The sequence below is a fragment of the Malaya genurostris genome, chromosome 2, assembly GCF_030247185.1.
Source record: "Malaya genurostris strain Urasoe2022 chromosome 2, Malgen_1.1, whole genome shotgun sequence".
Lineage (NCBI taxonomy): Eukaryota > Metazoa > Arthropoda > Insecta > Diptera > Culicidae > Malaya > Malaya genurostris.
The window spans coordinates 132,924,379-132,942,311 of record NC_080571.1 but is presented as its reverse complement, the minus strand read 5'-3'; the positions used below and the strand labels follow the sequence as shown (position 1 = coordinate 132,942,311).

The 17,933-nt window shown below is 36.6% G+C and overlaps 1 long non-coding RNA gene across 1 annotated transcript; it reads left to right on the top strand.

Annotated features, from left to right (window-relative positions):
* Positions 1 to 9,181: 9,181 nt before the first annotated feature.
* Positions 9,182 to 10,473, top strand: LOC131432678 (uncharacterized). The gene is made up of 3 exons (XR_009229940.1): positions 9,182 to 9,402; positions 9,472 to 9,585; positions 9,639 to 10,473. It is a non-coding gene; the product is annotated as an uncharacterized LOC131432678 (long non-coding RNA).
* The last annotated feature ends 7,460 nt before the right edge of the window (positions 10,474 to 17,933 follow it).

The following is a 17,933-nucleotide window of genomic DNA, read 5'->3' as shown; positions in this document are numbered from 1 at the left end:
AACTTTTTGAAATGTTTTGTATAAACGAGTATCAAAGGGGATAATTCATACGGCGCGTTTGCCTTGCTCGTATTTTTAAAGCTCATAGCTCAGTGATCTGTGAAAGGATTTATATAATCTAACTACCAATAGAATCGAAATTTTTCAATTTAAACGTGTATAGCAAAAGCATCGAAGTATTTCAATAGTACACTATTGACAAACCTGTCTCATTTGACCCATGTCAACACAAGCCAATCAGAACGCGTTCTGAGGAAGAGAACAATATATCTGCTGCTGTACAACAAATCGTTCGAGAAAAATGTTCCGAAAAGTGTTGAATATCGTAGTGAGTTCCTCAATGCTAGAAACGAATCCCTACAGCATATTGATAGTTTCTTCCAATAAATTATGCAAATCCGAAATGAAATCATCGACATTAAAATCCTATATGCGGCTATTTTTATAGCCGTTAGGACCGCCCATTAGTGAAAAAGCTACAAACGAAATCACGTAAAAAGAAATTTCTTAACAAAAATTGGATCAGTTTGGATTCTATCGCCACTGCGAGCAGATGTATTTTGTGTCGTTTGCAAAGCAGAGTTTCGTCTCCGACAAGAGCGATTACGTCTCAGCTGCCAGTCATTTGCATTGATGGAAAAACAACGGTGGAAAGCATTACACAAAATCAGCCGTTCTAATGACTCAAAAGTGTTCTAAAGAGCTATTAGGATTTGTTGTTCGCAAATCGAAAGGAAATATCCTCAGTTTAGTGCAAATCTGGAACAGGTTGGTTAGATTTTTGCACTTTTCGCTGTGTGAAATTCACAGTAATCGAGATCAAGTGAAGCCTTCTTTATTTTTGCGAAAAATGTTCCAGAGTTTAATGTCGTAGAGAATTACGCAATTTGACAGTTTCGTTCAATTAAATAGGCCTATTGTATCATTGATCAACCCAGCGAATTAATGTTTTCTTTATTGGAAGATTATAATCGATTGTAAACGCTACACCTACACTAACCATATCAGTATCGCACCCACGTACAACAGTTCAGCCTGGAATTAGATGACGGAAGTCAGCGGCATCCATCGGAATTCGAATTCAACTCATCACTCTCCATCACAAACGCTTTCATAAAAGGTTCTTTTCAGAGCCACCATTATTTTATTATAAAGAATTATACTGGTTATTTCATAATATTTGTGTTTCAGAATGTTAAATGTAACTAATCTGTACTTTAGTTTAGGTGCATCGTTTCAAATTCTACATACAATTTCATACAATTGATCAACTAATTGATATGCGGAACTAAGGAACATATCAGTTGTTTTCGTATTCACGACATCCAGTTATGTCTCTGACATTACCCACCCGCCTTTTTTCACTCAAATGTTTAAAAAATCATTAGAGTAAGCGTTGAAGTAAGTATGAATAAAAACTCATGGCAACGAGTTTATTTTACTCAAATTCATACTCAAAATTTGACATATTGTTCCAGTTTATGAATTTGAGTAATCGCAACTCAAACCATAAGTTATGTTCAAAGAGCGTGCACACCCTCATTGAACATAACTCAAAATTGAGTGACACATCACTCAAATTCACAAAAAGTACACGTATTCTAAACTTGAGTTACCACCTATCTACTCATTTTTGCGTTAAGGGACGAAATTGTCAAAACTTGAGAAATTTTTACTCAAAATAAGAAAAAAATATTTTGTTCAAAATTTGAGTTCCTTGCTCTCAAAATGAAGAAATTATTTTCGTTATTTTCATATACAAAGTTATTCTTCTTTCTTTTGAATGCGCAGAATAGTGATCAAAACCGTTTCCTTTTGAACGGTTTGGAGTAAAAATTGAATTATTTTGATATCCTTATGTTGCGCTTTTCACTAAGCATAATTGAAACCACAAAACGTCTGTGATTGACGTTGATTCATGTTTTCAAAACAGGATCTAGAAACGGCAATGAAAACAACGTATTTTTGCATTCTTTATTTCGATCAGAATATTCCGAGAATGAAAACGCATTGAACTGCAAGTATGTTTCAATCCATACTCAAATTTTGACATATTGTTCCAGTTTATGAACTTGAGTAATCGCAACTCAAACCATGAGTTATGTTCAAAGAGCGTACATCTTTCCGCCCGCTCTGCTACCACTGTACATTCGCCGTGGACTTCTAGGCAGCGGTGCCAGATAGTAGTAGTGTCATTTCCGTAGATTGACATATTTCTCGGAAACTCTCGCGGTGAAAATTTTTTTTTTGCTCGTCAGACAAAACTAGTGTTACGGCGCAACGATCCTACAGATTAATAGCTGCCGCGCTGCCAAGTGAGTAAGACATTGCCAGCCATCAGCTGCGCATGTGCGAAGCGGCTCAGTGATCAGCTGGGCACGTGGAAGAAAAAGAGATAGTAGCGCAAGCACGTGCTGATCGATAGCGACGCACGCGCAAGAATACTTGAAATAACGAGCATGCGCGTGCAGCATTTTTTAGAAGGATCTCTGCGAGATGTCCAGATTTCTAGACTAGGAATTAGTATATAAGACCCAAAATTTGTAAATAAAATCAGAAGTTTTCGGAAAGTCAAATCGAGTAGATGTTTGAGGTAGAGATGGTCGGGTATCGGGTATTTTACCCGAAACCCGACCCGTACCCGTACCCGACGGGTTTTTGGTCGGGTACGGGTAAAAATTTTTATTTTCAATCGGGTACGGGTCGGGTACGGGTAAAAAAAATTTACTGCTTGCTCGGGTACGGGTCGGGTCGGGTAAAAAAATTTACTACTCACTCGGGTACGGGTCGGGTACGGGTAAATTTTTTTTTCTGATCGATTACCCGACCATTTGTACTTCACATAAATATGTTTACACGTTGACGAGAATTTTTTATTGCAAAACAGTTGTTCCGAAAAATAAACAATTTGATTCAAGGGGTTTTGACATTCGCGCCTAGAACCAGACCTGAAAACTGGCATCTTTTTCCAGAAAAAAAACATTTCTTTTCTTCATTTAAAAAAAAAACGATCAATCATAGTTACGTGAAAAGTTATGTGAATATTTTCCACCCTACTTTTTTATAACATATTTAATAAGATACACTGCCTTAGCTCTAAGATATTGCGGTCAGACCCTACTTTCCACGTAGGTTTTAATGGACTGCCATTTTAAAGCTGTTTAATGCACAATCCAGTAAAAATTATTTGATTAATATATAAAATGTAGTGTAGTATCACATATCACATTCAGATACCAGAAAACTGTTATTTTAAATATGGTTGGAGATTTCCAAAATTTACATATAAATCATTAGGATTCTAACCATAAAAACATGAACATTTATTTCAGAAAATCTGCATAGAAGTTCTTCTTATTCTTCACTTCTGGGTGGTGTCACCTCACTTGAAATGACACCGATTGATGGCACAGCAAGTTGAGCTATATTGCCAGTTCGATGTCAACATTTCATAAGGGCACATAAACCAATGAGAGTTTATCTTTGTTTACTTTCTCTTTTGTGAATATCTCCTTAATTTTCACGTGTACCTACAAAGTATTCGTGTAGAATGAAAGATAATATCTCCATGTTTCCAACATTACCAAATATGTAACGAACGTTTGTATAATAACGCAGATATAGTCGAAAGAGAAAGTAAACAAAGAAAATCTGTTTTTAGGCCCTTTTGAAATGTTGACGTCGAGTTAATTTACGTTTCTTTTCACTGAAAATCTCGATGCGTGACAGTCGCAAAAGTACGGGTGAAAATCTTTTCACGCGAAATGCTCAAATTTTCACCGTGTTCACTCGTTGAGGGTTCCAAGGGAGGTGGAACAGAAGTTCAATGGCTGTAAAAACCACCAGCTCCCGTTAACATCGTTGGTGTGGGTTTGTGAGGCTTACAAAACGGGCATATTTGACAGATTAATTTAAATCAAAATGATAATTCATTTTGCTTTGTAGTAAAAAAAATGTAACCAAAAAAAATTTCTCACAAATGTTCAAACTACTTACACTTGAAGGACCATTTTCAAAATTGAATTTTTCACATCGGGAATACACGTGAATTATTTGATGTTTGGTCAATTCACGTAAACGAACCGATGATACTCTATTAATTTTAGGGGATTTTCGTGATTTTTCAAGTGATTCTAATGTGAATTTTTATTTGTGTGTCAAGATAATGAGCACGCTTACTTGTGGTTCTAAAGAATTGGATCAAAAGTCGCACTGTTTCGTAAAAACCATACCTACCCAAAATAGAATACAGCGGGTATTACGGCATTTTGGATAAATATGCTTCTCGAAAAATTTGAGTAGATATTACTCCCTTTTGTTGACATTTGTAAATGAGTATAAAGTACCAAAGACATTGGAAATCTATTCATGCTTCACAGTGTATTTATATATTTAAATGTAAACAAGCATTTTAATGTATTTTACTTTCAAACTAGAGCCTGATACGCTCTATCTAGCTCGCTATCTAAAACACTATTTTTTCCATTCTAAATTTTGGTAAACTTTTTACTACTCATTCGGGTCGGGTACGGGTACAGGTAATTTTTAAACGGGTACGGGTCGGGTACGGGTAATGTTTTTTATTTTTTATCGGGTACGGGTCGGGTACGGGTAATTTTTTTTTATTATTGATCGGGTACGGGTCGGGTACGGGTAATTTTTTAAATTTTTAATCGGGTAAGGGTCGGGTACGGGTAATTTTTTTTGCTGATCACTCGGGTACGGGTCGGGTTCGGGTATAAGAATTTCTATACCCGACCATCTCTAGTTTGAGGTCGAAATTTCTCATCTCCTTGTCAAAAGTCTTTTCGCTAACACAATCGGTAATCCTCCGAATTAGAAGCACAGGTCTCCGCACAGAAGAGACAACTAGCCTGCTTGCGCTTAGTGCTATAAAGACTGCTTTCAGCTGGTCAAAAACTATTCCACCACAGAAGCATAGGCTCTCATTACGCAAGAGCAACTAGCCTGCGGTCTTGAAGACGTTATTTCCCAGCTGAGAGCTTGTACGCTCGAAAGAAATCAAAGTCCCTGAACACAAGTTCTGAATCTCGTTTTCGTTTCCTTCGCACGAAAACATTGGCGGCTCCAGAGAGGAACTTGACCTCTCTTGAAATAAATATCGGTGTGCTCTGCGCCCTTGAGATCGAGCGTAAAAATCTGGTGTGCTCGCACCATTAAGAAAGAGTTGGAAAAGTTTGGTGTGCTCGGCACCGTTAAGATCGAGTAAGTGAAGTTTGGTGTACTCGGCACCATTAAGATCGAGTAAACTAATAAAGTGATTATGAAAAACGGTGCGGACGGTATCGTAGTGTAAACTCCAAAGAGAGTTTCGTTTGATGTGCACGGCACCATTAAGATCGAGTAAGCTAATAAAATGATTCTGAAGAACGGTGCGGATGCACCGAAGTGTAAACTCCAAACATGCTTAAATTTTATAGCTGAGTCTCGGCAAAAATATGCCGAGATTTGCACTCGGCATATGTTGTACTGGAACCGTCCTATCACGAGCGACTGTGATTGAATGCTGGAAGGAAGATAGGGCCGCATCGATTTCCATCGGGGAATCTAGTGAAACATTGATTTGTTGAAATTGGACCCAATCGGTGCGATAATAGTTCCTCCGTGGTTGAATAGGCACTGTTTCTGGTGAAGATCCCAACGTCAATATTACTGGAAAGTGGTCAGAAGAGAGCTCGTAGAAGACAACCGGAGAGCTGTCTATGGCGATGTTGCTGATGAATATATCCAAAATGGAATGAACTCCCGATCTGGAAAGTCGCGTTGGTTGATCCGGAGCGAAGATGTTGTATTGTCCAGCTTCGTAATCTTCGGCAAGTACGAATCCGTTTCGATTCTGTCTTCTGTTTCCCCACAGCTCATGCCGTGCGTTCAGGTCCCCAGCAATGATGAATTTGTTCTGTCGTCGAGTGAGCATAGCCAGATCTCGCTTCAATGATGCACACGTACCATCTCGAAGATTGGTTTGTTTGGGGCAGTACGCTGCAATGATGATGATGGGTCCCATCGTCGTTGTAATCTCAATTCCGATGGCTTCTATGGGTTGCAATTTAAAGGCTGACAGAAGCCTGTGCTGAATGGATCGTTTAATGACAATGGCAACTCCCCCTCCTCTGGTAGTTGCCCTGTCGAGCCTGCGAATCCTGTAATTGGAAATAAAAATAGAAATTTCAGGTTTAAGATGAGTTTCAGTTAAAATAGCAATATCGGCATTCTTCTCTTGAAGAAAGTCGGACAATTCAGCAGTTTTGCTCCTGAGTGAGCAAGCATTCCAATTTACTATAACCAACTCATTATATTGCATATTCGATGATGAATTTGCCTAAGGCGTTGATTTGCTCTAACCGCGTTCTGCAGTTTCGTAGTTTTGTTGTCATTGTTTCAAAAATGACGATCAGTTGTTCAGCAGAGAATAAATCACCAGAGTCATCCCTTGCTTGTGGTTGATTATTGCCCCATCCAGGAGGGATTCTTGAGGAAGATTCTTTTTGAGATCCAGCGACTGAAGTCTTTGGATTGCTGCGAGGAAGTGGCGGCAAATTCGGAATATCCCTCTTCGGTGGGAGCCGTGGGAAATTAACTTCATCCTTCCGTGGAACATTCTTGCGCGTTGATTGTTTGCGGGACGCCTGTTGTCGAATTTTTGTGAACTCAGCACGTTTGGGACACGATTTGCTAGTAGATGGATGGTCGCCATCACAGTTCACACATTTTACAGCGATGTCATCTAGTAGGCAATCGTTGGTATTGTGTGGTTCGGCACATTTCCCGCACCGACTTTTCATGTGGCAATTCCTCGCTCCATGGCCGTAGTTCAAACAGTTCGTGCACTGTGTGACATCCTGATGTACCGGTTTATACTTTTGCCATTTAATGATTATGTGAAATAACGATTTAATCGTTTTCAGTTGACTCATGGTGATGGAGCCCTTCTCCAGATGAATCAGGTACAGTTGATCTCTAAACTTTTTGTCCGTATTATGGCGCTTCATTTTAAATACCATCAAAGGCTTTAGTCCAGCCTCCGACAGTGCCTGCTTTAGTTCGGCTTCCATCATGTCGGGTAGTCCTCGAAGTACAACCTTCATAGGTTTGTTGGCGGCAATATCGTGTGTGAAGTATTCCGCTTTTGTCTGCTTCAGATAGCATTCCACTCCTTTGTAGTGGTTCAAAGCCGGAACAGTTATTTTGTAGCCTTCAGTACATAAACGGATTGTTGCCTGTAGTTCTTTGCTGATCAGTGTGTTGAAATCCGAGCGTAGAGTTGGTGGGAAGCCCTTCAGGTAGAAAGGCGGCATTTTTTCCTTCTTCTGCAGTTCCTCTTCGACATCTACTGGCAGATCAGCATATTGGTTTTTACTCAGCAAACGGTCGTTTACCTGTACATCACTTGGCTTCAGACGCTTAGCATCCTTTGGATCCTTCTCGGATCTATGGCGGTTTTTACCCATAGCTTGGGTAGGTAGACAACTGCGAATAAAAAATAAAACAAAATCGAAATTAGTCGTAATAGGTTATTCGTCTATCCACATCGAGTGTTAGATGACGAATGATCGATTTTCGACCACGGTTCCCCTTTTATACGCATTCAGTTGAAGATATGTGCCTGACTACCTCAAAATCGTCGTCCTTGCGCGAAAAACACAAGCGAAAGTAAAGAGTTTTCCGCGTTGTTTCCAAATTTTAAGAAAACTTAATTTTTGACTTGTTTGTGGTTATCGCACACTGTTCAAAATATTATCCTGAATTCCTGATCATATTTTTGATGAAATGGTGAAAGAATTATGTTGCTACCATTAATACAAGTCGAGATATTCACGATTAAGTTCTGCCCATTCTTCCATATGGCTAATTTTGAAAAGGCGCCCCATAGTAAAGTAAGTCGTATTCACGACAAAAGTTTCAATATTTAATTATCCATATACGGTATTGTTCAAATAAACTTACTTTGATCCATTGATTTATTCCATGCATTGGGTTATTTTTTCGCATATCCCCCAAAGTTTTGTCTCAAGGACGCTTTGAGCCCCGAGTTGGGTGTTTTTTCCTTATAATCACGAGTGCTCTGATAAAGTCGCTTTTTATAAAGCGAAACATTCAAGCTATTTATTCAATATTTTTACTTGCAAGTGGTGCCACGCTTCTTCGAAGATTATCCATTTTTTCACTAGAGAATTTCATCAGAAAATAATTGCGCAATGCGAAGCGAAAATGTTACGCGGCAATAAATGACAGCTGTTGTGCTGAATCTCGGCAACAGCTAGCGCATATTCCGAAATCTCGGCAAACGTCTCTGCTGATGTCGGCATATCTGTTGTTTACTGATAAATTCAGCAAGCAATTATACCAAATTTCGGCAAAGTGAAGCATTTTACCGAAATATCAGTGAATGCATTTAACGAAGTTCAGAAACATGCGTATTGATTACTGAGCAATCAGCAAATTTACGTGTTGCTTATCAATTTCGGCATTTTATTATGCCGAGCTCAAGAAATGGTTTTAAGTGTGAAGAGAGTTTCGATAAGTGAATTATAAACGGTACGGACGGCATCACGACATATATATATATATATATATATATATATATATATACATATATATATATATATATATATATATATATATATATATATATATATATATATATATATATATATATATATATATATATATATATATATATATATATATATATATATATATATATATATATATATATATATATATATATATATATATATATATATATATATATATATATATATATATATATATATATATATATATATATATATATATATATATATATATATATATATATATATATATATATATATATATATATATATATATATATATATATATATATATATATATATATATATATATATATATATATATATATATATATATATATATATATATAAGTAAAATGTCTCAATTCGTGAAAAATATAAGAATGGACATTGTCGTCTGTGCACAGAACCAGATGACAAAAAGGACATGGTCGCATGTGAGGATTGTGACCGACGGTTCCACCAAATACAAATAATAATACCCCTAAGTTCCATATAAACGAATCGCCAATGTTTGGTTCACAGCATGAACAAGTAAGCCTAGCAAATATCTCCTTTTCGTTTGGATAGTGTGAAAATGTGAAAGGAGATCGTTTCTGGCAACGCTTTATGCTAGTTGCTACGGTGCAAAACAAACTTGTTTATTTATCGTTGCTGTATTAAACGGCAACAATCAGTCTAAATATCGCCGGCTAATAAACCGAGAAACATTCGAAATGGTGAGACGTTGCTTAGTAGAGGGATGTGACACACGAACAGGGTCGTCCGAAATTTCGCTTCATAGTTTTCCTAAGGATCAAAATATGTAAGTAATGACGATATAAATTTTATATTAATATAATATAATATCATCAAAAATTTGCATCGATTTTAGAATTCTGAAATAGCTAAAAGCATTTGGACGAAAGGAATCGAGTCGAAAACGATATGTATGTTCGAAACATTTCCCCCTGTCAGCTTTTAAAGATTCAAAGGATTTTTCAAAAGGGTAAATTTATTATTTCATAATATATTAATGCAAAGCTTATAAGTAATTTGCAGCCTGAAGTCATTTGCATTCCGGTGCTTTCTGCGGAAAACGAACAACAAAATGAAGATGAACCCACGATTGTGAATTTCCATCGGTAGGCGCATATATATTATTGTGTGTTCAACTGTGTTGCATTATTTTTAATAACCCCTTGTTATCGCCATTACAACGACTCCTTGTGTGCCCCTTGTATTTTTACCCGCGGATTTTGGTCAGTTGAATTGAAGCTATGCTTGAATACAGTTATGTTAAGAACTGGTGAATAAAAGATTTGTAACGAATGGCCAGTGTATTTCTTTGAGAATAAAACAAACTGTTTAATTATTCAATTATTTATAAGTAGCTTCAAAACAGATTCGATACAGTCGATGCACAGAGTTCCTTGAGGAAGATGCAATCGAAGTGAATAGGGCTTTGCGGTAAGCGATTCAATAAAATATATCCATATACAAATTTCAAAAGAAAAAAAAGTAGAACTTTCAAAAAGCTCTGAATACTGTAGAAAACAAGTATAAATGTATGCCTTTGTTCAGAATAATAGGATGTAAATTAAAATTGTAAATTATAAGACTTCTTACTACTTTATAATAAAAACATTACTGTTTGCAGATACTGAGCCCAAAAAATTTGTAGTCAAAGTTAATCAAAACAATATCTAATACATTTGTTAACGAAAAGTATATACTCGTAACACTAACACAAAACAGGAAAAAAACACACAGACACCCACGAATCTACAAATAAAAATACAATCGAATATACAATCCACCGTTCTATTATTCACGATATGAAATAGCTTAACAGTACATTGGTGTAATTAGTAATAAACAGAAAACTAGTAGTGAACCATTTTTGTATATTTTCATTTCACTCCAGGTTTAACTGTAATAGTCGTTCACCTAGGTGTAAGATCTATTTATTCCGCGCGGCTCCTTTTGAAATATGAAAAAAAAAAACGCGCGTTACAATGATTCATGATCAACCACGCGGCTCCTCCTATAACTAATGTGCGAACGCAGAGTGTTAAAAATATTTACCAGTTCATTTCAACCTAAAATATTCATGGTGGCTTAACAATTCTGAATTTTTGTTTAACTTAGATTACGGTTGTAATCTTGATTATGAGATAAAAACTGTTTATTTATTTATTTCATCCCATTCTTCTGTATCAAAAGTACCACGTATATATGTTCTTATATGTTTTTATAGTTGAAGAATATACAAACTGTTGCAAATCAAATTATCGAACACCTGCTAAATAATTAATTGATTAATACATTGTAGAGCCTCGAAATTGATACAATACAACCTATGAGTACATGTGAAAAAATCCTGAAGGGAAATGAAATAGCGGTTAATAACGGCATCCGGTAAGCGAGCTAATTAGTATTAAAATTACTCGTTAATCAAGATGAGTCAAAGACAAAACGTAAAAATAATGAAAACGGTTATGTGCACTAGCACAAAATTTGGAAAACCCCTAAATGACCATACCTGCATCGGCCAGAAATAGTCGAAAACACGTTTTCGCTCGGCACGTCAGAAAAGACATTGCACTTCGTAGCAAAACAAAAAGTGTTCTGTAAGTAGCAGAAACTTTACGTCTGCTTAGCGGTTCAAATTGAACTGCCGAGTTTAGCACTAAGCAGTTCAATTTGATCAGTCTAAATATCGCCTTCAAATTGAACTGCTTAGTGTTAAACTCGGCAGTTCAATTTGAACCGCTAAGCTGGAACTGCTCTGCACTGATGAGTCAAAGACGAAACGTAAAAATAATGAAAACGGTTATGTGCCCTAGCACAAAATTTGGCTAACCCCTAAATGACCATACCTACATCGGCCAGAAATAGTCGAAAGCACGTTTTCGTTCGGCACGTCAGAAAAGACATTGCACTTCGTTGCAAAACAAAAAGTGTTCTGTAAGTAGCAGAAACTTTACGTCTGCTTAGCGGTTCAAATTGAACTGCCGAGTTTAGCACTAAGCAGTTCAATTTGAACTGCTCTGCACTGATGAGTCAAAGACGAAACGTAAAAATAATGAAAACGGTTATGTGCCCTAGCACAAAATTTGGCTAACCCCTAAATGACCATACCTGCATCGGCCAAAAATAGTCGAAAACACGTTTTCGTTCGGCACGTCAGAAAAGACATTGCACTTCGTTGCAAAACAAAAAGTGTTCTGTAAGTAGCAGAAACTTTACGTCTGCTTAGCGTTTCAAATTGAACTGCCGAGTTTAGCACTAAGCAGTTCAATTTGAACTGCTCTGCACTGATGAGTCAAAGACGAAACGTAAAAATAATGAAAACGGTTATGTGCCTTAGCACAAAATTTGGCTAACCCCTAAATGACCATACCTGCATCGGCCAGAAATAGTCGAAAACACGTTTTCGTTCGGCACGTCAGAAAAGACATTGCACTTCGTTGCAAAACAAAAAGTGTTCTGTAAGTAGCAGAAACTTTACGTCTGCTTAGCGGTTCAAATTGAACTGCCGAGTTTAGTACTAAGCAGTTCAATTTGAACTGCTCTGCAGTGATGAGTCAAAGACGAAACGTAAAAATAATGAAAACGGTTATGTGCCCTAGCACAAAATTTGGCTAACCCCTAAATGACCATACCTGCATCGGCCAGAAATAGTCGAAAACACGTTTTCGTTCGGCACGTCAGAAAAGACATTGCACTCAGGGTTGCCACATATACAGGTTAATCTGCATTTTACAGATTTTTCAGTTAAATTTGTGACCAAGATTCTGTACATACAGATTACAGATTTTTGGCAAAAAATACAGATTTGTACAGATTTTTGATAGCGTGGATTAGAAATTGAATAAAGTTCAAGTTAAAACATATTTAATAATGGTATTGATTATTTTTTCAAAGTGAAAACATTATCCTGATTGTGTGTTAATTCAAAAAAGAGGATAAAACTAAATATAAAAGAGTATGTTAGGGACAGTAAACACAGATGTTCTATCTGTTAATAAAGATTTGTTTATGCTTACTTTTATTTACAACTAGTGTAGCATAATTGCTTATGCTTTCAAAAATTGCTTCTGATAAGATGAAAAGATGATGGCCTCGGCCATAACGTAAGGAAGTAAAGAAGAAAGATTGCCAATGAATCAGACAGATCAGATGAATCAGACTAAGTTTCACTTTCAGATTGGATTTTGAAAGTTTTTCGTCAAATCATTATTTCGAGAGGCTCCAACGCAAAAACAACTTCTAGCGTTTTTTCAACTACAAAATCATAAAATTCAGACTAAGAAAAGTTGTGGTTTCTTTAAATTTGGGTTCTAAAGACTTTTTCATTCCGTTGTGTTTCGATTTCTTATCACTTCTATATACAGATTTTCAATACAGGTTTTTGAGCTCCCGATACAGATTTACAGATTATTTTTTTCTGAAAAATGCAGATTTAAATGTGGCAACCCTGATTGCACTTCGTTGCAAAACAAAAAGTATTCTGTAAGTAGCAGAAACTTTACGTCTGCTTAGCGGTTCAAATTGAACTGCCGAGTTCAGCACTAAGCAGTTCAATTTGAACTGCTCTGCACTGATGAGTCAAAGACGAAACGTAAAAATAATGAAAACGGTTATGTGCCCTAGCACAAAATTTGGCTAACCCCTAAATGACCATACCTGCATCGGCCAGAAATAGTCGAAAACACGTTTTCGTTCGGCACGTCAGAAAAGACATTGCACTTCGTTGCAAAACAAAAAGTGTTCTGTAAGTAGCAGAAACTTTACGTCTGCTTAGCGGTTCAAATTGAACTGCCGAGTTTAGCACTAAGCAGTTCAATTTGAACTGCTCTGCACTGATGAGTCAAAGACGAAACGTAAAAATAATGAAAACGGTTATGTGCCCTAGCACAAAATTTGGCAAACCCCTAAATGAACACTTTTATACACATTCTGTCAAATTTTGACGCATATCGTACGATTAGTTTTTGTTTGGCGTCTATACAAAGAAGTTGAAAAATGTTCGTGTGGCGATTTTTATAATGGATGAAAATTTAGAACAACGTGCGTGCATCAAATTTTGTGTTTTGCAAATGGATTTAAGTGTTCCGAAACGTTGAAAATGTTAGAAAAGGCCTTTGGTGAATCGTGTCTAAGAAAAACACAGGCATACGAGTGGTATAAACGCTTCAAAGGTGGTCGAACAAGCTTGGATCATAATGAGATCCCTGGCCGCCCAACAACATCTTTTACTGAAGAAAACATTGAATCGGCGAAGCAAATCGTGTAGCAAATCTGTACCGATTAGAGAGATTGCTGTGTTGTTGGGCATCTTTTATGGATCAGAAGAACACATTTTAAGTGATGTTTTTGTTTGATACGCGTCGCTTCTCGGCTGGTGCAAAAAAGCTGAACACCACAGTTTTTGGCCAAAAACTCAACCAATATCATCAACCAAGCACCGTACTCTCCAGATATGGCCCCGTGTGACTTTTTCCTCTTCCCCAGACTTAAATTGCCATTGCGGGGAACGCGTTTTGAGACCATAGAGACCATAAAAATAAATTCGCTGCGTGAACTAAAGGCCATACCTTTGGCGGCCTATAAAACTTTTATGGAAAATTGGATCAAGCGTTTGCATGCATGTATTGCGCAGGAGGAGAGTACTTTGAAGGCGATAATAAAGAAATTTATTAAAAATTCAAATTTTGCGTTTTGCCTTTCTCATATAGAAAGATTATGCAATCACTGTGAAAACCGACTTTTGAACAGAGGTCCGGAGGGCCGAGTGTCATATACCATTCGACTCAGTTCGTCGAGTACGCAAAATGTCTCTCTCTCTGTGTGTGTGTGTGTGTGTGTGTGTGTGTGTGTGTGTATGTGTGTGTGTATGTGTGTGTATGTGTGTGTATGTGTGTGTGTGTGTGCGTATGTGTGTATGTAACGTTTTTTTGCACTAACTTTTCTCAGAGATGGCTGAACCGATTTTCACAAACTTAGATTAAAAGGAAAGGTCTTGTGGTCCCATACAAAATTCCTGAATATTATTTGGATCCGACTTCCGGTTCCAGAATTATGGGGTAAAATGTGCAAAAAATTGTGAAAATAAGTGCACTAACTTTTCTCAAAGCTGGCTGAACTGATTTTCACAAACTTAGATTCAAATGGAAGGTCTTGAGGTCCCATAAAAATTCCTGAATATTATTTTGATCTGACTTCCGGTTCAGGAGTTATGGGGTAAAATGAGCAAAAAAAAAAAGAAAATATGTGTTCTAACTTTTCTCATAGATGGCGCGACCGATTTTCACAAACTTAGGTTCAAATGAAAGGTCCTGTGGTTCCATTCGTTATTCCTGAATTTCATCGGATCCGACTTCCGGATCCGGAAATATAGGGTAAAGTGTGTTAAAAATTGTATACCATCACTGAAAATGGGGAAAAACCTTTAAAAAATTTCTAAATCGACCTCAAATGTTTTCCAATTGATAGTTTTTATCAGTAGACGATCAAACAAACCGATTTCGGTTGTTCTTTTAAGAATCGAAGAAAATTATTTTGAAGAATACCACAGTATTCTATATGATAGTACACACTTAAAAAAAACCCTGTGATTGTACATATTATTAGATGCACATAAATGGAGCGTCACAGCTCACGCAAATTTACGTGGAAGAACATTTAATATTGTGTCTAAAACTCCATACATGAAATTCATTGCTATAAAAAAAAGAATACTGAGAGCAACCGTCGCGCCTTGAACCGAGAATCATTGGAACGCAAGTACGTCTGTTAGTCGACCGAGCCATAGAACCATACAGCTGCATGGTTGGTAAAAGGTACATTTAAATTCATACAGTCGCACCTGCTAGCAGAACGCAAGTTACAGTCGAAACCAGTAAAATTCAAGCTCATCTAACATTAGGTCATTACAAATGAGATTTTCCGTCATTTGACCAATTAGGTCATCGTGAAATACATCGTATGAGGGACTAGGTCACCTGTAAAATTCAATTTTTTTGGAGTATATGATTGATATGAGAAAGGCATCATTACACCACTAAGTGGATTGAAACAGGTTTTTAATAAAATTCCGGTTCTTTTTTGATCATAAGGTACCACTAGGAATATGTGAAAATTCAGGTATGTTCACGTTTTTTTAATTTAATGAAAACGTTCCCTTATTAAGTTTGTTTTTGCTCATTTCCACTATCACGAATGAAGTTGATTATCGAAAATTGTTTGAAATGGAACATTTGAAGAACAAAATATTATCTATTGAACTCAACACCGAATAAAAAGAAAAAGAAATTCCAAAGACTTAGCACTCGAAGAAAACATTCCTTGAGTGAGAGGAGTAAACAAATTTGCAATGTTAAGTTGATGATCATCAAACCAAAATTAGACTATCATGCTGTCGGAGATGTCTTCCATGGACTTCCAGATGACGGCAAGTATAAAGAATATGAAGAAAATTGTTCAACTGAACTTGCTAGTGAAGCAATCACATTAATGATAAGAAGTATCTATGGGAATTACAAACAAGTGAGTTACTGTTTTCGTATTATTTGATTGATTTATCTATATACTTTGTATAAAGGTGATCGGAGTTTTCTTCGCGAGTAAAACTCTCGGAAGTATAAAACAAAAGGACATTATTATTGAAGCAGTGAAAAGATTGCAGTGTATCGGTTTTCATCCCGAACAATTGGTCTAGCATGCAACCAATATTAAAACAGCAGATGAGTTGGGTATAATAATCGATCAGCAATTTTTAGTAGTTGATGATATTCCGGTAGTTTTGTTTTGGGACAATCCTCACTTTATAAAATCAATGAGTAATAATTTATTTTCTAAAAACCTTCTTTTCAATGGCAACATAGTGTCATTTAAATATATACTATCGAGATATTGAGAATGTCCCACGAGCCGTACCAGGACTGACAAAAAAGGCAATAATGCTTAATACTTTCGCCAAAATGCATGTAAGAACTGCTACTAGAACGTTCAGTAGAACAACAGTGCTTTTAAGCTGACTACCTCTTTTCGAAAAATTAGCAACTGCGCGCTGCTATTGGAAGTAATACCGAGCACTGGAGCTTTCTCGAATCCACCATCGCTACCTTGGAGAATATTATGTTCGTTCCAAGAACATCGTTAGATCCCATTACAGTAAGTTTTGCAATGCGGTGATAGTTGACAGTATAAAAAATATATTTGGAAATAGAATATCTTTCTGAAATTAAGGATATAGCAATCCTCATATCTCGCTACGATTTCAGTCAGCTGCAGAAGCCAACTCAATGCTGTACGCATCTCAAAGAAAGCCTCCATGCGTCAAAGGGTATATACACAATATGAAAGCTGTAAAATGTTTGTGGGAAAATCTGAGTTCCAAGTATACATTTCTCACTATAAGCCAGATTAAAATTAATCAAGATCCGAATAATAGAGAACGAATTCGCAAGAGTGCGACGTTCTTGTGGATGCAATGATTCACCAACGACAATTCAGTTCTTAGCTGCGATCAAATATAGTTGTGTGGAGAGAATGTTAGATACTGACATTTCAAATTGTTTACCTCAAAATGTTCCAGACCTAATTAACGAAAGTTTTGAAGCAATAGACACATTACATGATCCACTATACATTGAACATGAGTCATGCTCAAAAGATCTGGATCACAATCAGTCGCCGGATTTAAGTGAAATGAATGTGCTGGTTTACGTCGTTGGTTTGCTCTGTCGAAATTGGAAGAAAAATGCAAGAAGCAATTAATTGTATCTCAAAGCGATTGGGAAGCTTTGGATAAAAACTATACTTATATCAAACTGAAACGACATTAAAATGCGAAAAAGTTTGTTTTCCCTAACAGTTTCTCTGGCTATCGGAATAAAATAATGTCGGCCATGAAACAACACTTTGAATTTTTCCGCGAAAACAGAAGAGGAGTCAAGAGAAAACTAAAAAGCTTTGTCAGCTACGATAGCCGTTATAAGAAAAAGGCGGGTGGGTAATGTCAGAGACATAACTGGATGTCGTGAATACGGGAAAACTGACACGCTCCCATCACTTTTCCGAATATAAGTTAGTTGATTGATTGTATGAATTGTACAAGCTTCCCCCTTTTTCACTACTAGAGTTAGATGCACCTACATTAAAGTACAGATTAGTTACAGTAAACAGCTACTATTCTACAACTATATATTCCAAACTTGAAACAATTCCTTTTTAACGATTTATTAATTTTTAGTTTGACGTAGAGCCGCCATGACTAAGTTTAGTTTTTGCAATGACTGAGCGGAAATATATATTGGAGAAGCCAAGTGAAAGAAAAACTAACAGAAA